Here is a 26,973-nt window from a genome sequence, read left to right on the forward strand (position 1 = left end):
TTTGAATTTCTGGATCATCCTGATCATTGGCACCAGCAACAAGTATTTGAGGCTTTAGATCACATACTACAGGCCGAGCCTGATATTGTGTCTGCATATCCGGATTTGAAGAACATTAAATCACTGTTTTTGATAAATCAACTTCCTCCTTATCTTGAAGACCCCATGGACTTTTTGTTCAAATCTGATCTTCATGAGTTCTGCTCAGCCCCACCTCTTCACATCACCTTCTCTGATGCTGCAATAACACTTCCTGATTCAACCGCATCAGAACCTCAGCTGTTGTCAGCATCCCCACAATCCACGCCCAGGTTGCTGCCTCCTCTAGCACCACGGTGCACGTCCATACAGACGCTGACCAAGCCACGTCAGCCGGAAGGATGGACGCCTCGACCGGAATCTACACCAAAGCTCTCCATGACTCGTCCAGCCCTGGTGCCGGCACCAAGGAGAATGTGCACACATCAACTGCATTCCTCGGCTCCCGCTGTCACCTCGGCTTTCAAGACTGAAGCGCAATCATTGCCCGTCTTCTTGGGAGTGAATACATCAGCTGTATCACTCACCGAGCCATCGGGAAAACCCACGCCATCTCCGTGCCCAGTGACACCTGCCGGGGCCACCACAGCAAACCCACCTCAAGACAAAGCGGAGCCATCCACAATGCTCGAGGAACCTGCAGTAGAGTTCACGCCACTTGCTGCTACAGCTATGAATTCTGCTGCGCACGGGCCACACAGCGCAGAACGACTCATCTCGCCTAAGCTTTCTGTCAGTTCTCATGAAAGATCCACTCGGATTGAACCCTCAGCAGGTCCACTAACGAAACCCTCAACTCCTCAGCTCATTGCCGAATCCACACCCCAGGAATCACCATCTTCACCATCAGTCACCATTGTCCACGGAACCAGTGAACGATTCCACTCTGCAGTGCTCGATTACAGGTGCGCCACTGGAGATATCCAGAACGCTCATAATTCCTGAAATATTAGCACCACCAAAGTCTCCTGAGCCACCAGAAGGACTTTTTGACATTGTCTCAGCTACAAGTAAGGAATCAGTCGCAATGCATTCTCCTCTGACGTCATCACAAATGTCCGGGGAGGCACCAGTGCCATGCACTGCCGAAAAAGAATCACTCAAGTCTGCTTCATCAGCGTCTTCACGTTCCCCCAGCGTACCGTGCAGTTTCCAAAGGAGGACTCATACAACACCACTGGTAGGATGGTTTTTGTGCTTTTTTGCTTTGAAATGTGTCTTAATGTGATTCTCCACCTGTTGTGTCCGCCAGGAAAGCATGTTACCCCCACCAGTCAGTTCTCTTCCGGGTTGTCTCAGAATGATATTTTATGGGGATTAACCATGTTTTATTTTATTTCATTTTGCTGTTTTTCTTTCCCCGCCAGGATGGGCTTCATTCACATTTTCATTTGAAACTGGTCCACCACTCACTATTTGATTTTGTGAAATTGTTGCCCAAGCTGCCTTTGCAATTGCTGTCTTTTGGTAATGCCCGGAAAATGTGTCATGAGAAATTTCTTGGTATCCAGGCTTTGATTGACCAGTTTATGTCAGCTTATGAATCGTTTGGTTGTTTGTCTCGTGTGATCAGTTCATTTTATTCAGTCCTCAGTCCGTTTCATTGGGTTATGCATTTCCTCAGGTCACTTTGTGCTCACTTTTGCAATGTTGAAGACATGTCTCATCCAAGACAGTCCCTCCACACTGACAGCCTTCAGCATTTCTTGATGAATCCAATCAACTCCCGGGCTTTGCCAATGCCGAGTTGTTTGACTACCTCATTGATTTCCCCTAGGGAAATTGATGATGATCCCTCATTAGCTTCCAGCTCTGCCCCTACTACAGAGAACGCTCCAGTCTGATGCAGGAGTTCTTCTAAGTGTTCCTTCCAGCGTCTGATTCCCTCCTAACTTGAGCTCAACAGAGTCCCATCCTTATTGTAGACAGCTTGGATGGTTCCATTTTCATCTCCTGAGGTGCCTCTCGGTCTGCCAGAAGCACCTAGGTGACGACCAAAAGTTATTCTCCATGGTTACTCTGAACTCCTCCCACACAGCAGAGGCTGCCACCCTTCAGGCTTGTTGGCACATTACACCCATCTCCGGAGTCCTCTGAGATAACATATCCCGCTAGGATTCCTTCTTCAGTCGGACAGCTTCCCTGACCACTGGTGTCCACAATGATCCTCAATGGTTGCCGCCCCTTGAGGCACCTAAGACCTTCAGACCACAGCTATCCACTGCAGCTTCAGCAATGGAAGCTTTGAACATTGCCCGTTCTGGTTCAATGCCCCCAATCTCCACAGGGATGCCAGAAAAGCTTCACTGGAGGTGTGACTTGAAGACCTGTTGGACAGTGGGCTGCTTCAGACTGTCCCAGTTCACCCACACTATCCATTTGTGTTTACTAGGTCTGTCCAAAGTCCTCCCCCACCCTCTGATCCAACTCACCACCAGATGGTGATCAGTTGACAGCTCTGCCCTCTTTTCACCCGAGCGTCCAGAATGTGCGGCCTCAGATCAGAAGATACGATCACAAAAATTGATCACTGACCTTTGGCCTCGGGTGCTCTGTTACCACATACAGTGGGGTAAAAAAGTATTTAGTCAGTCCCTGATTGTGCAAGTTCTCCTACTTAGAAAGATGAAAGAGGGCTGTAATTTTCATCATAGGTACACTTCAACTGTGATAGACAAAATGAGAAAAAGAAAAATCCAGGAAATCACATTGTAGGATTTTTAAAGAATTTATTTGTAAATTATGGTGGAAAATAAATATTTGGTCAAGCACAAAAATTCAACTCAATACTTTGTAACATATCCTTTGTTGGCAATGACAGAGGTCAAACGTTTCCTGTAAGTCTTTACCAGTTTTGCACACACTGTAGCTGGTATTTTGGCCCATTCCTGCATGCAGATCCCCTCTACAGCAGTGATGCTTTGGGGCTGTCGCTGGGCAACATGGACTTTCAACTCCCTCAACAAATTTTCTATGGGGTTGTGGTCTGGAGACTGGCTTGGCCACTCCAGGACCTTGAAATGCTTTTTACGGAGCCGCTGTTTGAAATAATTGTCATGCCACGTTGCATCTTCAATGCTCTCACTGAAGGAAGGTGGTTTTGGCTTAAAATCTCATGATACATGGCCACGTTCATTCTTCCCTTAACACAGATCAGTTGCCCTGTCCTCTTTGCAGAAAAACAGCCCCAAAGCATGATGTTTCCACCCCCATGCTTCACAGTAGATATGGTGTTCTTGGAATGCAACTCAGCATTCGTCTTCCTCCAAACACAACGAGTTGAGTTTTTACCAAAATGTTCTATTTTGGTCTCATTTGACCACATGATATTCTCCCAGTCCTCTTCTGGATCATCCATATGCTCTCTGGCAAACTTCAGACGGGCCTGGGCATGTACTGGCTTAAGCAGGGGGACATGCCTGGTGCTGCAGGATTTCAGTCCCTCTCTGCGTAGTGTGTAGTCTTTGTTACTTTGGTCCCAGCTCTCTGCAGGTCATTCATCAGGTCCCTCCATGTAGTTCTGGGATTTTTGTTCACCGTTCTCATGATCATTTTGACCCCACGGGATGACATCTTGCATGGAGCCCCAGATCGAAGGAGATTATCAATGGTCTTGTATGTCTTCCATTTTCTTACAGTTGCTCCCATAGTTGATTTATTCACACCAACCTGCTTGACTATTGTAGATTCACTCTTCCCAGCCTGGTGCACATCTACAATGTTCTTCCTGGTGTCCTTCAACAGCTCTTTGGTCTTGGCCGTGGTTGAGTTTGGAGTCTGACTGTTTGAGGCTGTGGACAGGTGTCTTTTATACAGATAACGAGTTCAAACAGGTGCCAGTAATACAGGTAACGAGTGGAGGACAGAAGAGCTTCTTATAGAAGAAGTTACAGTCTGTGAGAGCCAGAAATCTTGCTTGTTTGTGGGTGACCAAATACTTATTTTCCACCATGGTTTACAAATAAATTCTTTAAAAATCCTACAATTTGATTTCCTGGATTTTTTTTTTCTAATTTTGTCTCTCATAGTTGAAGTGTACCTATGATGAAAATTTCAGACCTCTCTCATCTTTCTAAGTAGGAGAACTTGCACAATCAGGGACTGACTAAATACTTTTTTACCCCACTGTATATATCTGCCTGTCGAGGTGTTTTTGACCATGTGTCACTTCACCACGTCTCACTTCATTATGAAGTCATTCATACAAATCAGTCATATATATTTAGCTGGTTAATACCTGAGATACAGTAAATCTTCTATCGAGGCCTCTTGACAGTTGACTAAACGACTCCAAATTCTAATCACCTATCTGCATCTATTCAAGCAATATTCCCACCAGGATTGAAGGTAAAATGTTGTGCCATTTTGGATTGTTCTTGTCCACACACACACACACACACACACACACACACACACACACACACACACACACACACACACACACACACACACACACACACACACACACACACACACACACACACACACACACACACACACACACACACACACTCCAGTGAAAACAATATCCTTCATTGTTCTTCACAGATGTGCAGGAAAAAAAAAAAAATAATTTCTTTACAGCACTGATCTTGTAAATGCTAAAATGGGGTAACACACGTTTTTTAGAATACGAAATATTAAAAGTCTTACTTTTTTATATTTATATATTTTTTAGCATTGTTAAACATCTTTAAATACAATGTTTTAAACTTTGGTGCTGCTACCAACAGCACAAAATTTCAAAGAAAAACAGGATTTAGTTAAAGTGGCTTGCTTTTTTTGTTTGTTTGTTTTGGGTTTTTATTTCCCAGACCAAACTGTCATTAGGCATCAGTTTCCATTTATCTTCATAGTGTGGAGAGCCAGATGTATCAGGCATGTCCCCTTGATTTGCTCTGCTTTGGACTGATTTCTTATCAGTCAAATCCCCGCTGTTGTGGACGTATTTGTAGTCTGGCATTTCTATTTATATTTGCAAACTGTTTCTTTTTCACTTTTGATACTCTCGGTGCTTCTGACCCTATGCACTTGCTATACAATGCTGCTGGAACCTCAATTTCCCTGAGGGAGTTTTCCCAAAGCATCAATAAAGTTCTATCTAATCCAAAATACTGAGAACTGGAAACTGACTCAAAATGCTGTGAGGCAGGAGTTAAACATTATAATAATGCTAGACAAAAAATGTGATGATGACCATGAACGCTGCAGGGGCCTTAGTTAGACCCAACAGCATCACCAGGTACTCAAAATGGCCAAGGAGGGTCTTAAACGCAATTTTCCATTTGGCCCTTCTCTTATAAGGACCAGGTTTAAGCACTGTGTACATCCAGTTTAGTTCACTTTCAGGGTTTTGAATGTGGAACTCAGTAATGGGATGGGATATTTATTTTTAATGGTGATGGAGTTTAAACCCCTGTAATCAATAGAGGGTCAGAGAGTGCCATCCTTTTTGCCTACAAAGAAGAATCCGGAACACCGGGGAAGATGTTGGCCTAATGTTGCCTGAGAAAAGGGACTCTTGTATGTATGACTGCATCAATTCATGTTCACGACAATTAGGGTTGAACAACCTGCTGAAGGGCAGGGTTGCTCCAGGAAGTAAATCAATGGTGCATCCTTACTAAACACCGGAGCAAGGTCATGATAAGATGAGGCAACCAAAGACTGATCTGCAGAAATGGTGTCTGAGAGATGAGTAGAATAGATCCTTTATTGTCACTGTATATACAATAAAATTTGTCCTCTGCATTTAACCCATCCTAATTAGTTAGACACAATCCAACCCCTAGGAGCAGTGACCAGCCACTGTCCAGCACCGGATTAGTGGGCAGTGGGAGAGACACCTCTCACTCCACTGGGTGGTTGCCCTGGTTGGCCAGTCGATATAAGAATTGTGAGTGAGAAGCCAAGTATGCCCCAACACGATGGGAGTGGAGGAGGAAAACACATAATTGTATCTTCTCATGATGGTTACCAGAAGTTATTAAATGAAGGAGAACAGTACAGGGTGCAGTGGTGGTGTCATCTAGGGCCTTAAGCCCAACGGGACAACATAATTCTTCAATAGGAATACCAAGTCTATTTATGATGTTTCTGTTAATAAAGCTTGGTTCTGCACCAGAGTCAATTAATGCAGGTATGCAATAATTGTCATGGTGGAATTGGATTATGGCCGAGATTTGGGTCTTAGTAGCTGGAGGACCACTGCCACTGTCATACAACTGCCGCTCACCAGTAACCCAGGACGTACTGATGAGTTGTGGTGTCCTAACAAAAGGAACCAACAGGGATCCCCAGGCCTTTACATTTCTGGATCTGCCCCTGAACGGAGGATGCTGTTGGTGAGCAGCAGGGCTGGTGTAAAGCCTGTTTTAATTGTAATAAAGTTGCTTTCTTCCACAACGCAGTCTAATCTTGCGATGACTCACATACTAGCCCAGACTGACAGCTCGCTAGAGGAGCGAACCATGACAGCCCGCCCATGAAGGGAGGCTTCAGCAGATGAAAGCTGTACTGCACAGAGGACACATGATTTCAACACTGTGAGAGAAAGGGGAGGTGACACCCAATGCAAGGCCGATCTGAAGATGGCGCAACGCGATGATCTCAGTCACTCCACATCATCACATGAAGACATCTACAGTCAGCTGTAGCACCAAATGCCCAGGTTAAAGTGAATTCAGAGTTGAAGGTTAAACCAAAGGAAGGTATAACAAACAGAGACCTGAATTTATTTGAGGTAAAAACAGATGGTGAACCAAAACCATGCTTTGTGTACCTGGATATAAATGGGCAGAAGTTAAAAATGGAGTTAGATACTGGTGCATCAGTTTCCATAATATCAGCGAAAATGTACAAATGCAGGTTTTCAAAGTTTAAACTGGTATCAACTAAATGTGAGCTCAGGACATACAGTAATGAACATTTGGATGTAAAAGGGTTATTCCAAGTACCAGTGAAGTGTAATGGTAACACTCATTAACCTTGTATGTCGTGAAAGGAGTAACTGGTTCGGCCCTTTTGAGGAGAGACTGGATCCAGAAGTTACAGTTAAACTGGTGGTTTGTCAACAAAGTGGCACCTGAAAGTATTGAAGAACTGTGTGGAAGGTACTCTGAGGTGTTTGACAAAAACCTGTGAGGGGTATCAAAGCCAAGTTACACCGGGGGCCATCCCAAAGTTTTGCAAATCTCGACCTGTACCATATGCTTTAAAGAATGCTGTGGGAGCCCAATTATACAAAATGGAAAAAGAAGTTCTAACTACAGTAAACTACAGTGAGTGGACCTCACCCACCATTAACATTCCCAAAGTGGATAATTCTGTTAGGATTTGCAGTGATTACAAAGTTTCTATAAATCCATGGTTACAGGTAGATCAATACCAGATTCCAAAACAGAAAATAAAAAAGGATTCATTCACAAGACTGCCAAGAGGTGACAGCTTATCAGCAAGTTGACTTGGAAGAGGCTTCGAAAAAGTCAGCCAAAGGGGAATTCCCTATTAGCCAAGCTTGAGGTAATGTCTTTTCAGTCTGGACTTCATCTTGCTACATGTCGCCCCACCATTTTTGACTTCGTCCCGAAGTCACAGGTGCATTTAAGCATGTTCTGTGACAACTCACATCCTGCCGACTACGCCAATTGTGACTGTAGGATCTTTGTGGCCGGGACGGCGGTGGGATCGAATGCCGGACTGCTCGCACTAAAGACCAGAATTTTACCAGGTCAGCCAAAGGGGAATTTCCTGTTAGCCAAGCTAGCGGAAACGTCTTTTCAATCCAGACTTCATCTTGCTACACTGGTCTCTCCCTCTAATTCCCGCATTAGAGCAAACTGGTTTTTACTACTGTTCCAGACAATCCCAGTACAGCTTCCAAGCAGACCTGGACCCTGGTACTAATACATGCACTGCAACGTCACTTTAACTCCTCGGCTCCCAGCATGGGGCGCTCGTCGACTAAATGACAGTTAAGTTCCCCTCATCTCTGGGAAATCCCATTCTCACTAACTTTCTGTGGTGACTGTGCTATGATAAAGAACTATTTCAAGAACTCTAAGAACTGCACAAACTCTAAAATCAAACAACTGAGAAGTCTGTCCAGCTGTATCAAGTCCTGCTTAATTGGAACTGCACTTCAACATGCAACACTTGACCCCTGACCTTGGAGACCACTTATGAACTATGAACAATTGCTGAACAGTGAAGAAACACTGAGGCATCCTGTGTTATTCCCTTTTATGAACAGTGACTGTTTGTGGTTCAGCGTTACGAGTGCATTCCACTGTCTTCTTCCATAATTCCTGGTTACTGAAGCAGCGTTCCGCCAGACCCTGATCACTGACTCCTTCATGCCTTTATTCCTTCAAGCCTGGCTCGGGAAACTGCAGCTCCCTAATTTCACCACCAGGAGGCGGGCCACTGTCCATACTGCAGAAACCCCAATGCAGCATCCCTTAGTTATTATTAATAAATATTATTTTCCTTTTGAACTCTTCTCCTTGTCCAACTCTCTGTATGTGGGCCCATAGCCTGAAACGGTTCGGTTCCACCCGAACCCCTAACCATAACAATGTTGTTTGGATGGATGACAGTCAGCTTCTCAAACAGATCTTTGATGCCCAGCTGAGCAAAGGAAAATAGTCCAAAGGAGGGCAGAAGAAACACTACAAGGGCCTCTGATGCACAACTTCAAGAGATGCTTAATTGACTGGAAGACCTGGGAAGAACATGTGAGTCCCAGCTGGTGAACAATGACCCACATGGGACTGTAAACATAGGTGTGATTGGCAAAGAAAAACAAAGCAGGAAAATATATGGTGCACCTACACACACACACACACACACACAGTGATATTATGTAAATACATTTAATAAAATACAGTCCAAACAGTGCACATTGGATTGACTCTGTGTCAACTATCAATAGTATTGGGACTGGTTCAACGAGGAGTCGGTAAAACGTTATTTACGATTTTTTTTTTTTTTTTTTTTTGTCAAAGAGAAAAGCATGTTCAACAGGTGCTGGCTTCATCCTTAAATAGGGGACACCTGATTCACACCTGTTTGTTCCACAAAGCTGACAAACTCACTGACTGAATGCCACACTACTATTATTGTGAACACCCCCTTTTCTACTTTTTTTTTTTACTAATAGCCCAATTTCATAGCCTTAAGAGTGTGCATATCATGAATGCTTGGTCTTATTGGATTTGTGAGAATCTACTGAATCTACTGGTACCTTGTTTCCCATGTAACAATAAGAAATATACTCAAAACCTGGATTAATCTTTTTAGTCACATAGCACTATTATTCTGAACACTACTGTATGTGATCCAGTAGATTTTGCAAGTTTTCCCACCTGCAAAGAATGGAGAGGTCTGTAATTTATATTGCAGGTACACTTCAACTGTAAGAGACAGAATCTAAAAAAAAAAAAAAATCAGAAAATCACATTTGATTTTTAAATAATTAATTTGCATTTTATTGCATGAAATAAGTATTTGATACAATAGAAAAACAGACCTTAATATTTGGTACAGAAACCTTTGTTTGCTGTTACAGAGGTTAGACGTCCTATAGTGTTTTTTTTTTAACCATGTTTTGGTCCAGTTTTCCACACAGATCTTCGAGGTTTTGAGTTTCAGCTCCCTCCCAAGATTTTCCATTGAGTTCAGGTCTGGAGACTGGCCAGGCCCCTCCAAGACCTTGAAATGCTTCTTACAGAGTCACTCCTTAGTTGCTCTGGCTCTGTGTGTTCGGGTCACTATCATGCCGGAAGACCCAGCCACAACCCATCTTCAATGATCTTACTGGGGGAAGGAGGCTGTTTGCCAAATTCTAATGACCCCATCCACCCTCCCTTCAATACGGTGCAGTCGTCCTGTCCCCTTTGCAGAAAAGCACCCCCCAAAATAATGTTTCCACTCCTGTGCTTTATGGTTGGGACGGTGTTGTTGGAGTTGTTCTCATCCTCTAAACACTGCGAGTGGAGTTGAAACCAAAAAGCTCTATTTTGGTCTCATCTGACCACATGACCTTCTTCCATGTCTTCTCTGGATCATCCAGATGGTCACTGGTGAACTTCAAACGGACCTGGACATGTGCTGGCTTGAGCAGAGGGACCTTGCTGCCCTGCAGGACTTTAAACCATGACAGCTTCATGTGTTACTAATGTAATCTTTGCCACTGGGGTCCCAGCTCTGTACAGGTCATTGACCAGGTCCTCCCATGTAGTTCTGGGCTTTCTCATATTCATCCTGACCCCATGAGGTGAGATGTTGCATGGAGCCCCAGACCGAGGAAGACTGACAGTCATCTTGTGTTTCTTCCATTTTCTAATAATTACGCCAACAGTTTTTACCTTCTCACCAAGCTGCTTGCCTATTGTCCTGTAGTCCATCCCAGCCTTGTGCAGGTCTTCAGTTTTGTCCCTGGTGTCCTGAGACAGCTCTTTGGTCTTGGCTGTGGTGGATAGGTTGAAGTGTGATTGATTGAGTGTGTGGGCAGGTGTCTTTTATATAGGTAACAAGGTCAAACAGGTGCAATTAATACAGGTAAAGAGTGCAGAATAGGAGGACTTCTTTTAAAGAAAAATTAACAGGTCTGTGAGAGACAGAATTCTTGCTGGTTGGTAGGTGATCAAATGCTTATTTCATGCAATAAAATGCTAATTAATTATTTAAAAGTTGAAGTGTACCTTCGATAAAAATTACAGACCTTTCCATTCTTTGTCAGTGGGAAAAGTTGCAAAATCGACATGGCTGACGTCATACTTGACCAGTCGTCCACCTCTAACCTTAGTGACATGAAATTTGGGGTTCCACAGGGGTCTGTCTTAAGCCCCCTGCTTTTCTCCGTTTATATAGCATCCCTTGGGCACATATTGCGGCACTTTGGGATTACCTTTCACTGCTATGCTGATGATACTCAGTTATACATACCGATAACTGCTGGTAATCTCGTTCATATAAAATCCTTAGAAGATTGCCTTGCATCAGTGATAAGTTGGATGTCTAGAAACTTCCTACTTTTAAACTTTGATAAGACTGAAATGATGGTTCTTGGTCCAGTGAGACATCGGCATCAATTTGACCAGTTAATGCTTAGCCTAGGCTCACACGGACAAAGTGAGGAACCTTGGGGTAATTTTTTTATCCTACATTGTCCTTTGACCTCCACATAAGAAATATTACGAGGACTGCTTTCTTCCACCTGCAAAATATAGCGAAGATTCATCCCATCCTGTCTATGGCTGAGACCCGTGATCCATGCGTTTATCTCTTCTAGATTGGACTACTGCAATGTTCTATTTTCTGGTTTACTGCAGTCTAGCATTAGGGCTCTCCAATTGGTTCAAAATTCTGCAGCCAGACTTTTTGTTGTGTGGGCCGCTGAAGAGGAGGTACTGCTGGTCCACCACCACAAGATGGCGCCCTGCTTGAAGTGCGGGCTTCAAGCACGAGAGGGCGTCGGAGCGACCGGGAGTGACAGCTGTCACTCATCATCAGTACCAGCTGTCACTCATCCACTACTCATCACCATCACCATAAAGGCTGGACTGCAACTCCACCTCCACGCCGAGAAATCAGCTACCCTAAAGGTAATTCTCTGCTGTATCTATAACGAATAATAGTCTGATCTCATTTGCAGCCGTTTTCCTGTGACGGTGTCCTTATCTGCTGTATTGGCGTTTTGTGTGGACTGCGACGGCTTCGCCTCACACCCCAACCAGATAAGTGGTCTCACAGGAGCTGTACGAGTGTGCTGTTGGAGGTGGAGGTTCTCCCTCCTTACGGAACACTGACTGAAGGATTACTGAGTGTGCGAACTCACACTCACCTGCACTGTTTCTGTTCTCTCTGCCAGCAGTACCAGGTCTGACAGCTGGAGACGGTGGCCACCTGGGGACCCAGGACTTGGCGGCTCCGGTGTTCTTCAGATCCGTTGGTGGTGGAAGCCGTGTGGGATCCGGCTCGTTTCTGGACGGACGTCTCCTATCCTCGAGCCTGCCCACACGTCACTCAACGTATAATTGACTGTTTTTCCAAACCTGTTTTGTCTGTATTCCGTTGTGCACGTCATAACATTAAATTGTTACTGTTTTGGCTTATCCACTGCCCATTCATTTACGCCCCCTGTTGTGGGTCCGTGTTCCTACACTTTCACAACACTTTTGACACAAAGCAGAAAGTTCGACCACATTACACCCATTTTGGCATCTCTTCACTGGCTTCCTGTCCCAGTGAGATCATATTTTAAGGTCTATAAAACTGTTCACAGACTGGCACCTCCCTACCTCGCAGACCTAATTAAACCTTATGTACTGGCCCGGGCTTTGCGTTCTCAGGGTGCAGGACTACTTTGTGTCCCTAGGGAGAATAAGAAGTCTGCAGGTCATTGAGCTTTCTCTTATCGTGCCTCTGCTCTGTGGAATGATCTCCCTGCGTCAATTCAACAGTCAGATTCTGTGGAGACTTTCAAATCCAGACTTAAGACTCACTTATTTTCCCTTTCGTATGGCTAGCATACTGGTATAGTTTTGTTTTACGCTTTTTACTCTTTTAATTCATTTTATTGGGACACAGAGTGTGCCACGGTGTCAACTTTACCTAAAGTCTGGGTCTTTTAGTGAAGCTTAGGGCTAGTGGCCGGCGATCATCTTAGTATTTCTTCTGTTTTCTTGTTGTTTAATGCTGACAAATTATACAGTATTTCTTGTCTTTCTGATGCCTGATTTTGTTTTTTCTCTCTGTTTAAGGTGCAGCTCCATCCAGAGATGGGAGTTTCAGTATTTTTTTTTCAGTAGTCACAGCATTTCAGTAAAGTTGTCAGCAGGATGCAGGTGTACACTCACATACTCAGCGTGGTTCCCTTCTGCATCCTTCAAACAGAAACTATCCATGGGAGTGTCCTGCATGAAAACTGCGCATGCATGCCCTGCATTTTCTGTAACATAAAAATGAAACACTTTAGCATAGTTAGGATTACCCATTGCTGATGCCGTTTGCATGTCCTGTTTTAGGGCCTGAAAGGCTCCTTCAGCTTCGGCAGTCCACTGCAACTCTGCTGAACCAATAGTTTGACCTGTCCAGGCCATGTAACAGGGTGGTTTTAATTGCATAATCACAGATTCACAGGCAGCCAAATACAACCATCCCCAAGAACAACAGTACCTGTCTCACTGTTTGCAGTTTGGGAGCTTTTGATTATTGCCTCAATATGTGAGGGAACAACAGCTCATTTATTACCACACAGCTGTCTGCCAAGTATTCGACTTGTGACTGACAGAACTGTAATTTATCTTCACTCACCATATGTCCCCCTGTGCCATAGCAAGCAGGACTGAAATAGAATCTTTTTCACATTGAATTCTGGTAGTGCTAAAAATTAGTAAGTCATCTGTATATCGTTGCACCATATTTGTCATTTCTAGGTTTCATAAGTCATTTGATTTGGCTTTTTGATTGGAAAAACTGACGTGTTAGAGGGCTTTGGTCAGTCTTAACACACCTGCTACTACCAAGCCCTCATTTGGGGGTTTTATATCCTCTATTTAATGTACTTTAATGGATACTGCCTTTCGTACGGCATCACAGCGCTCATGTTTTCCTTAATAAGAATCATCTGGGCTGACCTAACTAAACCTACATCTGTTTTGTGTTGTGACCACAACTCATGTGGTACCTGTTGTAGCAATATTCTGTAATCTTCTGAGAGGAACAGTTGAGTCGGGGGTGTTTGACTTAATAACACTAACTTTTCTATTCCCTCATTATATTTTCAGTGATATTCTCAAATATTGTCCATCAGAGGAGGTGCTAATATGTGCATTCAGAGTAGGCCGCCATATTGATACCTGCAATGCTGCTTTAATGATGGGCCCCAAATCTTTTGCAGTTCTCACTGGATCCAAACTCTTCATGTTTTCCATTGATGCACCAAATCCAAGTCAGCTGGCCACCAGATCCAAGACACTGCAGGTTGAACACATGTAGCTGACTCTCCACAGTCCACAGAAGTTCAATTCAAGGCCTTTATGGTTGACGGTGATGGTAGCCTTCAGCGGTCATGGTGTCACAGAGCCCTGCAGTGCTGCTGCCTGAGCTGGTAGCTGTGCTCCTCTCCGATTCTGCTGCATGGCTGCTATCGTTGGCTGTATCACGCTCTGTTGCTGGACTTCTCAGTGGTTCTGGCATCACATGAGGCATTCATGATGGTGGCCATCTCTGAATCAGCCAAGCACCCCCCTCTCTACTTATCAGTACTAATATTTTTCTGTTATTGCCGATTTAACTTTTGATACTTGATGAGGATCATGTCTCCAGACTTTCAGTCCTAGCTTCAGGTGAGGTTTTGGTGATATATTCAAATTTACTGGTCTCCCACTGTACCCACCTGGGGATGACTGTTATCCCTGGGTTAATGGCCCCCTTGTGTTGACCTATTGTTAAGCTTCCTGGGATGCCCAAATACCTGATGCAAAAGATATTTTATTATAGTGGTTGAGTCTTTACAGAGCTACTGATATTACTGTCAAAGTGCTGGGATTCCACAGATTTTGTATGGTGCTGAATACAGCTGAAGAAATACATTTAGGTATTTTGAACCAGGTACAGTATGACTTATGAACAACTTTATGATGTATTATAATAAAGGGCAATGCTGTGAGCTGGGTGCAGTTGACCTCTAAGCATAACAGAAGAGAAAGATTCTTGTTCAGCAGACACACTTACTAGTAACACACTTAAAGGACAAAATTAGGGGGTAGGGGCAATAATTTGGTTTCTGTGTGGTTTTTAAACTACCACATGCCCTGCATAGTGTTACTGGATGGTCAAGAACTAAAATCCTATAACCTTTGTCAACCTTTCAACATTTGATGGCACAGAATGGAGAAAACATTTTTTTTTTTCCAAATAAGGTGAGATTTTGTTAATTTTTCTATATTTTTCTTAAAAATTAGTAGAGAAGCTTGAATCTTCGACTGGACTGGGTTGCTTGACGCAAGGACGTTTCGCTTCAAATCGCAGAAGCTTCCTCAGCTAAAATTCTTGCTCTGGTAGTCTGACTACTGTCTTGACTCTTGTAGAGAAGAATAAACAGAAGCCACAAAAGCTGGAGTTTTAAACCTAACCAGACCCCTCCTACCGAGAGGCAGATTGACATAGGCTAGTGACTAAACAATAGCTCTAATTAGCACCTATTGTGCTCTAGTTAGCACCCTCCTAATGACAGGGCAGCTGTCCCTCCTAATGATGGGACAGATGCCTCTCCTGATGGCTCCCTTGACGACTCTCCTGATGACATCAATGACTCATTACCATGAACAAAAGACTGAAACTGAGAGCTGTGTGTCGTCAGAGAGCGAGCTGCAAAAAGTTTGTACCTGCGTTTTTGTGCTTCAGAGGTGGTATTTGTAGTTGCCATCTGCCATGCCGGTGTTTGCCAACCCAGACAGTGGGAATACCACCTCAACCGGCAACTTAGCCCCGCGGCTGGACAGCAACAACGTCCGAGGCCCGCCCAACGTGGTGAATTCACCAAGGCCGCACGCTGCGTCATTGAAGCCGTGCGTCATGAGTGCTGCTTCCCTGAGGCCTCGTACAGCCACCACAGATCCATCAGCGCGGAAACACTGAGGCTGCGCGGCACCAGCGTAGCGCAGATCCATCCCGGTGACAAACAACGCAGGCTGTTAACATCGGCGATCGCCAAGCAGCCCACAAGCCGACCATGGGGCCTAAGAAGGTTCTGACAGCGGAGGAAGGTGACGATATTAAAAAATCTCTGGACTTTCTATCAGAGGAGATTTCTGTTGTGAAGCAGCAACAGAAATCAATCATGGATCTGGTGGAGGAGGTGAAGGCACTACGGCTCCAGAACGCTGAGAAAGTCCGGCGTGTGGTGCAGCTGGAAAATAGAGTGGCTGAATTAGAGCAGTACACCAGAATTAACAACGTCATCATCACCGGTCTTCACATCAAACCATGGTCCTACGCACGGGCGGTAACAGATAAGAGTGGAGGGGAGCCCAGTGAACAGGAGGTCAGCTCTGTGGAAAAACAGGTTGCTGATTTCCTCCTATCTAAAGGTATAGAAATGGATTTAAATAACATTGAAGCATGCCACCCTCTGCCCCGGAGAAATGACGGTGATAATTGAACCGTCATCATGAGATTCATCAACAGAAAACACAAAACATCACTGTTAAAACAAGGAAGAAAACTGAAAGGGACAAACGTATTCATCAATGAACATCTCACCAAACGGAATGCCGACATCGCCAAGAAAGCACACTCCTTAAAGAAACAGGGAAAAATCCAGCACACATGGACTTCAAACTGAAAAATATTCATCAAACTGAAAGGATCACCAGAACAAGCAAAAGTCATGGCAATAAGGAACATCGAGGAGCTGGACAAATATGAACAATAGGTATGAGCACTCAAACACAACACAGCACCATGATGCAGACTGGAGCAACCCACTCATCCACATCATCTACACCCGGAGACAAGAGAGACATAATGACTAAGGATAATGATCCATTTATTTCTGCCCAGGAGCCCTGTCTAGATACATTTAATTATAATAATTCTGCTAACCGCCCCTTCGAATCTGAAAATGATCCTGATACCTTTTTCAGTGAGAATATTGTGAAACAGTGCAAATATTTTACAGAACATTTCAAAAATTATAAAATCAATGATGAAGATTTTTCAATTATACATTTCAACAGCAGAAGTCTTTCTCGTAATCTGTCCACTATTAATGATTGTTTGAAAACATCCAAAAAACATTTTTCAGTTATTGCAATTTCGGAAACATGGCTAAATGAAGATAAAAAAGATCTGGTATATCTTGATGGTTATGAATTGTTCCTGGTTAATAGGCAGACGAGAAGGGGCGGAGGCGTTGCATTGTTTGTAAGGTCAGATTATAACTGTAAACTCATTAACAACATGTCATTTACAGTGGACAACATCATGGAATGTGTTACCATAGAAATTACATCTATAAACTCCAAAAACATAGTTGTTAGTTGTATTTACAGAGCTCCTGGGACAAATATTGACACCTTTGAAGACGTTATCTTAGGAATGTACAACAAAATCAACAGAAATAAGCATTTATTTGTATGTGGAGATTTCAATATAGATTTTTTAAACCCTCACAATCATTCACAAATCACTTCATTTATAAACACCTTGTACTGTTTAGGACTGTTTCCAACCATCATTCATCCTAGCAGAATAACTATGGACTCAACTCTCAATGACAATATTTTAACTAACGCTATATCCGATAATCTTAGTGAGGGACTACTGGTCAGTGATATCAGTGATCACTTGCCTGTTTTCTCAGTCTTTGCATTGGAGGGTTGTTGTAAGTATCGAAGCAATACCAAATTCATGAGTCGAAAAGTAACACATGAAACAACTGAAAATTTATGGGAGGATTTATCAAGTCAGAATTGGTCGGATGTTTTTGTTGATGATGTTGACAGGTCATATGATGCTTTCATTTCCATTTTTTTCCAGTTTGTATAATAAACACTGTCTATTTGTTGACTAAATATACAGAAATCAATATAGCAATAAACCATGGATAACTAAGGGGCTTCAGAGGGCATGTAAAAAGAAAAACTTACTATATAAACAATTCATAAAACTACGAACTAAGGAAGCTGAAAGTAAGTATAAAACATATAAGAATAAGTTAATCAATATCATGAGACTCAGTAAAAAAATATATTATAATGAGTTACTTGTCGAAAATAGAAATAACATCAAAAACACATGGAACATATTAAATGAAATAGTAAAAAAGAATAGAGTAACTAGAGATTATCCTTCATTTTTTCAGAGTAACAACTACATCACGACTGATAACGACGAGTCTATCGCTGAACACTTTAATGAATACTTCGTTAATGTGGGTAAAATCTTGCCAGTAAAATTGACTCATCAACTAATAACTTCTGGGTAAATAATTCAATGTTTAACAAATCTATTTCAATGTTCATTGGTGGTACTCATGAAAGGGAAATACTTGATCTGGTTCATGGTTCAAAAAGTAAGAAATCGACTGATTTTAATAATTTGGATATGGCTTTATTAAAAAAAGTTATTGATTGTATAGTAAAACCGTTCAATTACATTTGCAATATGTCACTAAGTACTGGTAAATTTCCTTCTCAAATGAAAATAGCCAAAGTAATTCCTCTGTTTAAAACTGGTGACAAACACACATTTTCTAATTATAGACCTATATCACTCCTGCCACAATTTTCCAAAATTTTGGAAAAAATATTTGCTAAAAGATTAAATGATTATTTACTGAAGCATAACATCATTTGTGAATAACAATATGGATTCAGAAGGTCTCGAACTACATCACAGGCTTTGATGGACTTTGTGGAAAGTATAGCAACTGCAATTGACAATAAACAATGTACAGTAGTTGTTTTTTTTTTATTTACAGAAAGCGTTTGACACAATTAACCATGGAATACTATTAACTAAACTGCAGAAATATGGAATCAGCGGTCTGGCATATGAATGGATAACTAGTTATTTACAAGGCAGATTTCAGTATGTTCAATTCAATAATACAAATTCTGAACTCAGGGAAGTCACATGTGGGGTGCCGCAGGGCTCAGTGCTGGGTCCTTTGTTGTTTATAATCTATATAAATGATGGGTGTCGAGTTCACTGAGATGTGTCCTTTTTGCGGATGATACAACTGTGTTCTGTAGCGGTGAAAATCTTGAACAGCTTCTGGACATAGTGGAGAAAGAACTGGAAAAATTTAAGGTTTGGTTTGACGCTAATAAGTTGTCACTCAACCTTGGGAAAACCAAATGTATTATATTTGGAAATAAACAGGCACCCAAATGTAAAAATTTAACTATAAACAATAAGGAAATTGAGTTAGTAAGAGAGAATAAATTCTTAGGTGTTATAATTGATAATAAACTTAGCTGGAAACCACATATAAATTATGTGAAATCAAAATTGTCAAAAACTGTTAAAGGAGATTTTTTTTAATGAAAGACGTGCGGGCAGATTGCAGCGTCGGCTCGCAGCCGCCGCGACGCTCCGCCACAGGAAAAACACCTCCGTTGGAAGCCTTAAGGACAAGTTGGAACATGTCCAGCTGTTAAACAATTTCTCATATACTCACTCCACTGAAAGCCATCAAAAGCCGCCTGGATTTTACAAATGGTTTATCAACACGGAGGTGTTTTTCCTGTGCCGCCGCACACGCGCCGGCTGCGTCCCGACGCGCGACCCGTCCGCACGTCTTTCATTAAAAAAAATCTCCTTTAACAGTGGAATATCCGGATAAAATGCTGAAACCGACTTCTTCTGAAACTTCTCTGTTCTCTCACGACGTCCTGGATCAATAGAGCCTGAAATGTGGAGGTTTTCAGCTTGAAACAGGCTGACGACGGCGCCTGAGAGCGCTGCACGATGTCTCGCTTCATGAGAAGTCCTTAAAGCGACAGTATCACCTCAAAATCTCTCATCAGCCATTAAAATTTTCACCGAAAACCAGCTTAATTTTTCGAACCATGTCCACTTCGATGTGTCTCACAGGTTTAGAAAATTCTATATTGGACACATTGACCTCTACAATAAACTGATCTGAGGGGTCAGGTTGAATAAGGAGAGGTGTTGGAATGAAGTCCTGGATCAATAGAGCCTGAAATGTGGAGGTTTTCAGCTTGAAACGACGTCTCGCTCCGTGGGAAGTCCCTCTTAAAGCGACAGTATCCACCTCAAAATCTCTCATCAGCCGTTAAAATTTTCACCGAAAACCAGCTTAATTTTTTGAACCGTGTCCACTCGATGTGTCTCACAGGTTTAGAAAAAATTTTGATCAACAAAGCGCCAGTCTCTCAGCAACTTCTCAGACAAAGGAATTCCGACGAGGGGCTGGACGACTCCTCCCACAAGGAGTGCTCACAGGTGAATGACGTCACCGACAGGCGTGGAAAAACTCACGCATGCGCACAAGGGTTCAAGCATGTCTGACGTAAAAACATATGAATGAAATCCATATAGTTTTTGAAAAAAATAAAAAGGACCTATACTTTATGGACAGCCCTCGTAGATATGGGTAGGTGTATATGTACATATGTATATAAGTGACCGTGTATATGTATGTATATATATGTAAAGTATATACGTATGTATATAGGTATATATGGCACAGCCCAAGCAGAGGGTCACCCCCAAGAGCCTGGTCTGCTTGAGGTTTCTTCCTTATAGGGAGTTTTTGCTCACCACAGTTGCCTAGTGCTTTCTCTGGGGGTTGGTTGGTAAGGTTAGTCCTTACTTGCGTCAAGTGCCTTGATTTGACTTTCTTGTGATCTGATACTATATAAATATAAGTGAATAGTATATTGATGTGTATGTCTGTGTGTCGACATGTAGTAGTGAATTTGTATTTATGTAAATATGACTGATTAGAATTGATGGACTTGTACTAGCAGGGGTGGGCGCTAATAAGCTTTGCTTCAGCCCACACCCTTTCGGACTCACTAGTTTTGTTTATGTGTTTGTGGAATTGTTCATTTTTTTCTATTTGAATATTTTGTGTGCCGAATAAAAAACTTTGTCACTTTGTCACTTTGTCAAACTGCTTTGACCTGAGTACCCCATTGTAAACAAGGGACAAAGCGTGTCTCAGACCCCCTCCCAGGTTAAGGCTGGGTTTCAACTGTTTCACACAGAATGCCTCCTTGACCCCTCTCTCAAACCATTTCTTCTCTCTGGCTAAACATGTGGTTAGTGTCTTTAAGGTGGAGATGAACTGCAGACTGAGACTGCAGACTGAGGTATAGCCTTTTGTGTAAAGGTTGCTTAGTCTCACCTATGTAGTGTTCGTTACAGTTTTCCTGACATCTGATAGAATACACTACATTGCTCTGTTTGTAACTAGGGATCCTGTCCTTAGATTCCTGTTCTTATGTAGACGAAGACACTGTGTTTACTTGATATGTTTATGATAATGGGATTTGAGTTTGTGTTGTTAAATGTATTTGTAGCATGGCCTAGCAGATGGTCACCCCTTAGAGTCTGGTATGCTTGAGGTTTCTTCCTCAATACATCAGAGGGAGTTTTTCCTTACCACTGTCGCCTGTGTGCTTGCTCTGGGGGTAGGTAATGTGTATATATGTATGTATGTATGTATACAGGAGGTGGGCGTTTATAAGCTTTGCTTTTTGGTCACACATGTCACTGTGGAATTGTCTTGTACATCAGTTTTTTGTTATTGACGAGTTGTGTGCCAAAAAAATAAGTTCAAGTTCAAGTTCAAGTCCATCTCGTTGTGAATCTCCAGTGACAGCCACTGATGGTGTGTGTCTAGCTGTGCAGATAATCTGCTGGCGAGCCATGGAATGTCTTTGCACCGAAGATGCAGAAGTTCGATCAAGTTTCCCCAACTGACATCTGAGGGCTGCCCAATGTTGGACCTGTCTTCTGAGTGACCTCTTTGGGGACTGTTTTGTTGTGCTGTGAAAAGGATGCACTCTATAATCACTTTGAGATAAGCCCTGTTCTTTTGGACCATGTCTCTGTGAGCACTATCAATTTGGACCAATACTGATGTTTCTCGTTGTTTGCTTATCTTTGCTGTAATCCATTTGGACATGGCTGCACTGTGGCTATTGCTCTGACTGTGTTTTGCAAGCCTCTCTGGCTTCTTCCAGTTACTGAATGTGAAGGAATGATCACAGAGAAACCTCTCACAAGGGAAACACACAATTGACTTAGTTGACTTGTCAAAGCTAGTCCAAGGGAATCTTTTGAAGAGCTCTGGGTTGAAGTCTCTCATTCCCTTTTCATTTGGAAATTGTTTCCTGTCATATTTAAACAGAAGAGGTTTGGTTCGGTCCCGTCAGCATCACGCACTGTGGATTTCTTGTCTGGTCTTTCTTCAGCTGCAGGGGTAGGAACCTCTGTATCCTGTGTCTTCACGACAGGTGTCTTCATGTCTGGCACAGCAGGTGCTAGTAAATGGATCTCTTCAGCTTCGATATCATCAACACTAAGAGGAGCATCTTCAACACCAGTGGATTCAGCTACAGAGGACTGGGGTTCTGCTTGCTCCACATTTGCTGTTGTCTTTGAGTTGGTTAACACTCTGAATGACAACTTTTGGATCTGTCACAGGATCAAACTTCACTTTTGATCTTTCATGCACTCTCTTCAAGTGTTCACTTTTGTAGTCTGCATCAACTTTCGTGCTACATTTGGAGCATTTAACTCTGTACCTGTACAGCCTCTTTCTTGACTTCTCCATGCCTGAAATCAAAATACAACTTACCCGTCTATATCTTATTTATATCCAATACATCTTTGTTCATACTACTGGTATACATATAGGATACAATGGTATACCACGGCAAAATAATCGCTAGGCGGCACCACCACTGCAGCGGTCCCTCCCATTGATGTCCCATAATACTAAATAGGTCATGAGACTGTGTGGAGGTTGGATTCTACCTATGAATAACACTAGAGCAGTGGGAGGGAGGGTGGAGGAAGGGAGGGAGGTGAGGAGATGGGAGACGATAAGACTCCCTCAACTGGTCAGGCCTTCTATCATCCTTCCCCCCACCTCCCACCCTTTCCCTTGCTCCCCCTCCCATCTCCTCACCTCATCCCTCACCTCCACATTCCAATCTCCTAACCCTCCTTCACCTGTCATCCTCACATGTCCTCACTCTCCTCCTCACCTCTCACCTTCCATCTCCTAGCCCTCCTCCCTCACCCTCACCCTCCTTCACCTCTCACCCTCCCAATCTCTTCACCCTCCTCCCTCACCTCTCACACCTCCCAATCTCCTCCTCACTTTCTCATTCCCTCCTCACCCTCCTCACCTCTTACCTTCTCATCTAACCTTCCTCCCTACAGTCAGCCTCCTTCACCTCTCACCCTCCTCCTTCATCTCACCCTCCTTCACCTCTCACCTTCCCATCTCCTAGCACTCCTCCCTCACCTCACCCTCCTTCACCTCTCACCCTGTTATCTCACCCTCCTTCCTCACTTAACCCTCTTTCACCTCCCCATCCCTCACCTCTCACCTTCCCATCTCCTCACCCTCCTTCATCCCCGACCCTCCTCCCTCACCTCTCACCCTCCCATCTCCTCACCCTCCTCCCTCACCTCTCACCCCCCTCCATCTCCTCAAACCTCCCCTCCCTCACCTCTCCCCTCCCATCTCCTCACCCTCCTTCATCCCCGACCCTCCTCCCTCACCTCTCACCCTCCCATCCCCCCCCTCTCACCCTCCTCCTCCCTCACACTCTCACCTTCCATCTCCTCACCCGTCCTTCATCCCACGACCCTCCTCCCTCAGCCTCTCACCCTCCCACTCCATCACCCCTCCTTCATACCCCGACCCTCCTCCCTCACCTCTCACCCTCCCCATCTCCTCACTCCTCCTCCCTCACCTCTCACCCCTCCCATCTCCTCACCCTCCTCCCTCACCTTTCACATTCCCATCTCCTCACCCTCCTTCATCCCCGACCCTCCTCCCTCACCTCTCACACTCCCATCTCCTCACCCTCCCCCCTCACCTCTCACACTCCCATCTCCTCACCCTCCTCCCTCACCTCTCACCCTCCCATCTCTTCACCCTCCTCCCTCACCTCTCACCCTCCCATCTCCTCCCTCACTTTTCTCATTCCCATCTCCTCACCCTCCTTCACCTCTTACCTTCTCATCTAACCTTCCTCCCTACAGTCAGCCTCCTTCACCTCTCACCCTCCTCCTTCATCTCACCCTCCTTCACCTCTCACCTTCCCCTTTCCTCACCCTCCCATCTCCTCAACCTTACCCTCACCTCTCACCCTCCCATCTTTTCACCCTCCTCCCTCCCATCTGCAGTGGTGGCGCCATCTGACGAATATTTTCATGCCTCACCCTCCCATTGGAATACACTTAACCCTCTGGGGCCGACAGTTACGACCAAGTTTTACTAAATTCTAAATAACTTTTTAATGATATGAGATAGAAACATACTTTTTTTTTTGCTGAAAAGTTAACTCCGTGGACTTTTGAGCCAGCCATTGGACATCTTTGTACTCCTCATAGAAGCTGTGTGATGACGTGTGCAATGTAAGTGTCCAATCCGAACTGGTTCACTGTCACATGGTTTTCCAAAATCCAATCGTAGGGCTTCTTACTCTGATGCTCACACATTCCCAAATATTAGTGTTGAAAGTTACATGGATCTGGGCTGTTAAGCTATGCTGCTAGGCTGAGCTGCTGCTGTGTTCAACGCAAAGCGGTTCCTAAAACCATTACAGTACATTCATACGAGGTCTATTAGAAAAGTATCCGACCTTATTATTTTTTTAAAAAACCATATGGATTTGAATCACGTGTGATTACATCAGCCAAGCTTGAACCCTCGTGGCATGCGAGAGTTTTTTCACACCTGTCGGTGACGTCATTCGCCTGTGAGCACGCCTTGTGGGAGGAGTGGTCCAGCCCCCTCGTCGAAATTCCTTTGTCTGAGAAGTTGCTGAGAGACTGGCGCTGTGCTTCATCAAAATTTTTTCCAAAACTGTGAGGCACATCCGAGTGGACACCATTCGACAAATTAAGCTGGTTTTAGGTGAAAATTTTTATGGCTGATGAGAGATTTTGGACTGTTTCTATCGGAGCGGGACATCGCGCAGCGCTCTGAGGTGACGTTGTCATCCTGTTTCAAGCTGAAACCTCCAAATTTAAGCCTCTGTTGACCCAGGACGTCGTGAGAGAACAGAGAACTTTCAGAAGAGGTCGGAATCAGCAGTTTATCCAGACATTCCACTGTTAAAGGAGATTTTTTTAATGAAAGACGTGCGGACGGATTGGCTCGTTGGCTCGCAGCCGGTGCGGCACGCCCGCCACAGGAAAAACACCTCCGTTGGAAGCCTTAAGGACAAGTTGGAACATGCCCTGCTGTTAAACAATTTCTCAGATACTCACTAAACTGAAAGCCACCAAAAGCCGCCTGGATTTTACAAATGGTTGTCAACACGGAGGTGTTTTTCCTGTGGCGGGCGCACTGCACCGGCTGCGAGCCGACGCGCCAATCCGTCCGTTTCATTCATGAAGTCAGTGGTGTGTGTGTGTGTGTGTGTGTGTGCACATCTCTGTGTGTGAGTGGTGTGTGTAAGTGAAGAGTTAATGGTCCGTGTCCTCGAACGACACAGGCACGGGCAGGAAACATACACCTGTTTATCAACCAAATGTCACGGACAAAATGACAAGAATAACCAAAACCACTTAATTATGGAAGGAAATATTGTCTCCTTTGTTCCTCTGTTTGTGGCTTTGCCAACATGCGCAGCTTTCCGGCATATTCCACCTGTTTCTTGATGAGACTAATTGAACTTCTATGCGTGCTGCCTCCTGATTTGCCCGGAATTAAAATAGCAACCACGCCTCCTTGCCGGGACACGGCTCAGTGTAAATTGGTTGGTCCACAGGTGGCCTTTAGTTCTCTTACTCTCCACCAGGAGGCAGCACTGCTTGGGCTTTGGACTGGAAGGAGTCGGCTTCATGCTGGCATTTACAACCTTAGACCCTGGCACTAGACTCTATAGAGTTGAAGACATCTATTCTACTTCTACACTGATGATGGTCATCACAATCACACTTTCGAGTAAAATTTCATCATCATTTTTTTTTTCTTGGCCTTTGGAATATTTTTTAGACATAAACATATTTTCCTTAACATGGCCCATGCCTGAATTTCCCAGCCCATCTGCCCGAATTTGAGCATTTTGCCGAGTCCAGGGGGGGCGGTTGCTCCCCCCCCCACCTCCTACACCTATGCAGTCCAAGAAGGCTAAATGGTTGTTTCTGGCATCCTCACGTGTAAACTTGATATTGGAGTCCACCGAGTTGTTCTGTAAAGTCCTCAACCTCCTGTTGCTTGATTTTAACCCATGTGTCATCGACATATATGAACCAGTGACTGGGAGGGATGCCCGTGAAAGATGTCAAGGCTGTCTTCTCCACTCGCTCCATGTACAGATTGGCCACAATGGGGGATACTGGAGACTCCATCGCACAACCATGGAAAATTAGTATAAAAATTAGTTAATTAATTAGTTAATTAAAAATTAGTGTAAAAATTTTTTTAAGGGTTAATATATAATATATAACATGCTCCCTAATAGTTAGAAACAATGTATTGATCATTTCGATGGCTAACAAAGCCCATATCTACATATCATCATTATTTGCATTTTTCGGTGAGAACTGAACTTCAAGAGCTCACACACCCACCAAAGTTATAATTACAGACCACTTGATTTGAATATTTCATTGGCCCTAGTTTTGAGAAATACGAGGTCTATTAGAAAAGAAACCGACAGTTTTATTTTTTTAAAAAACTATATGGATTTGAATCACGTGTGATTACATCAGCCAAGCTTGAACCCTTGTGCGCATGCGTGAGTTTTTTCACGCCTGTCGGTGACGTCATTCGCCTGTGAGCACGCCTTGTGGAAGGAGTGGTCCAGCCCCCTCATCGGATTTTCAATGTCTGAGAAGTTGCTGAGAGACTGGCGCTGTGCTTGATCAAAAATTTTTCAAGAACTGTGAGGCACATCCGAGTGGAGACCATTCGAGAAATTCAGCTGGTTTTCGGTGTAAATTTTATCGGCTGATGAGAGATTTTGGATTGTTTCTATCGCTGTAAGGACTTCCCACGGAGCGGGACGTCGCGCAGTGCTCCGAGGCGACGTCGTCATCCTGTTTCAAGCTGAAAACCTCCAAATTTAAGCCTCTGTTGACCCAGGACGTCGTGAGAGAACAGAGAACTTTCAGAAGAGGTCGGAATCAGCAGTTTATCCGGACATTCCACTGTTAAAGGAGTTTTTTTAATGAAAGACGTGCGGACGGATTGGCTCG

General features: G+C 43.8%; 1 protein-coding gene across 1 annotated transcript in view; it reads left to right on the forward strand.

Annotated features, from left to right (window-relative positions):
• The first annotated feature begins 11,932 nt into the window (after nt 1-11,932).
• Nucleotides 11,933-26,973, forward strand: part of LOC117513692 (sodium- and chloride-dependent transporter XTRP3A-like) — a 259,989-nt gene continuing 244,948 nt past the window's right edge. Inside the window, exons 1-2 of the mRNA XM_034173933.1 lie at nt 11,933-11,938; nt 14,109-14,110. The gene's annotated coding sequence lies outside the window, so the exon portion shown is untranslated. The remainder of the gene's footprint in view (nt 11,939-14,108; nt 14,111-26,973) is intronic.

This window comes from Thalassophryne amazonica, chromosome 7, assembly GCF_902500255.1.
Source record: "Thalassophryne amazonica chromosome 7, fThaAma1.1, whole genome shotgun sequence".
In the NCBI taxonomy this organism is placed as follows: domain Eukaryota; kingdom Metazoa; phylum Chordata; class Actinopteri; order Batrachoidiformes; family Batrachoididae; genus Thalassophryne; species Thalassophryne amazonica.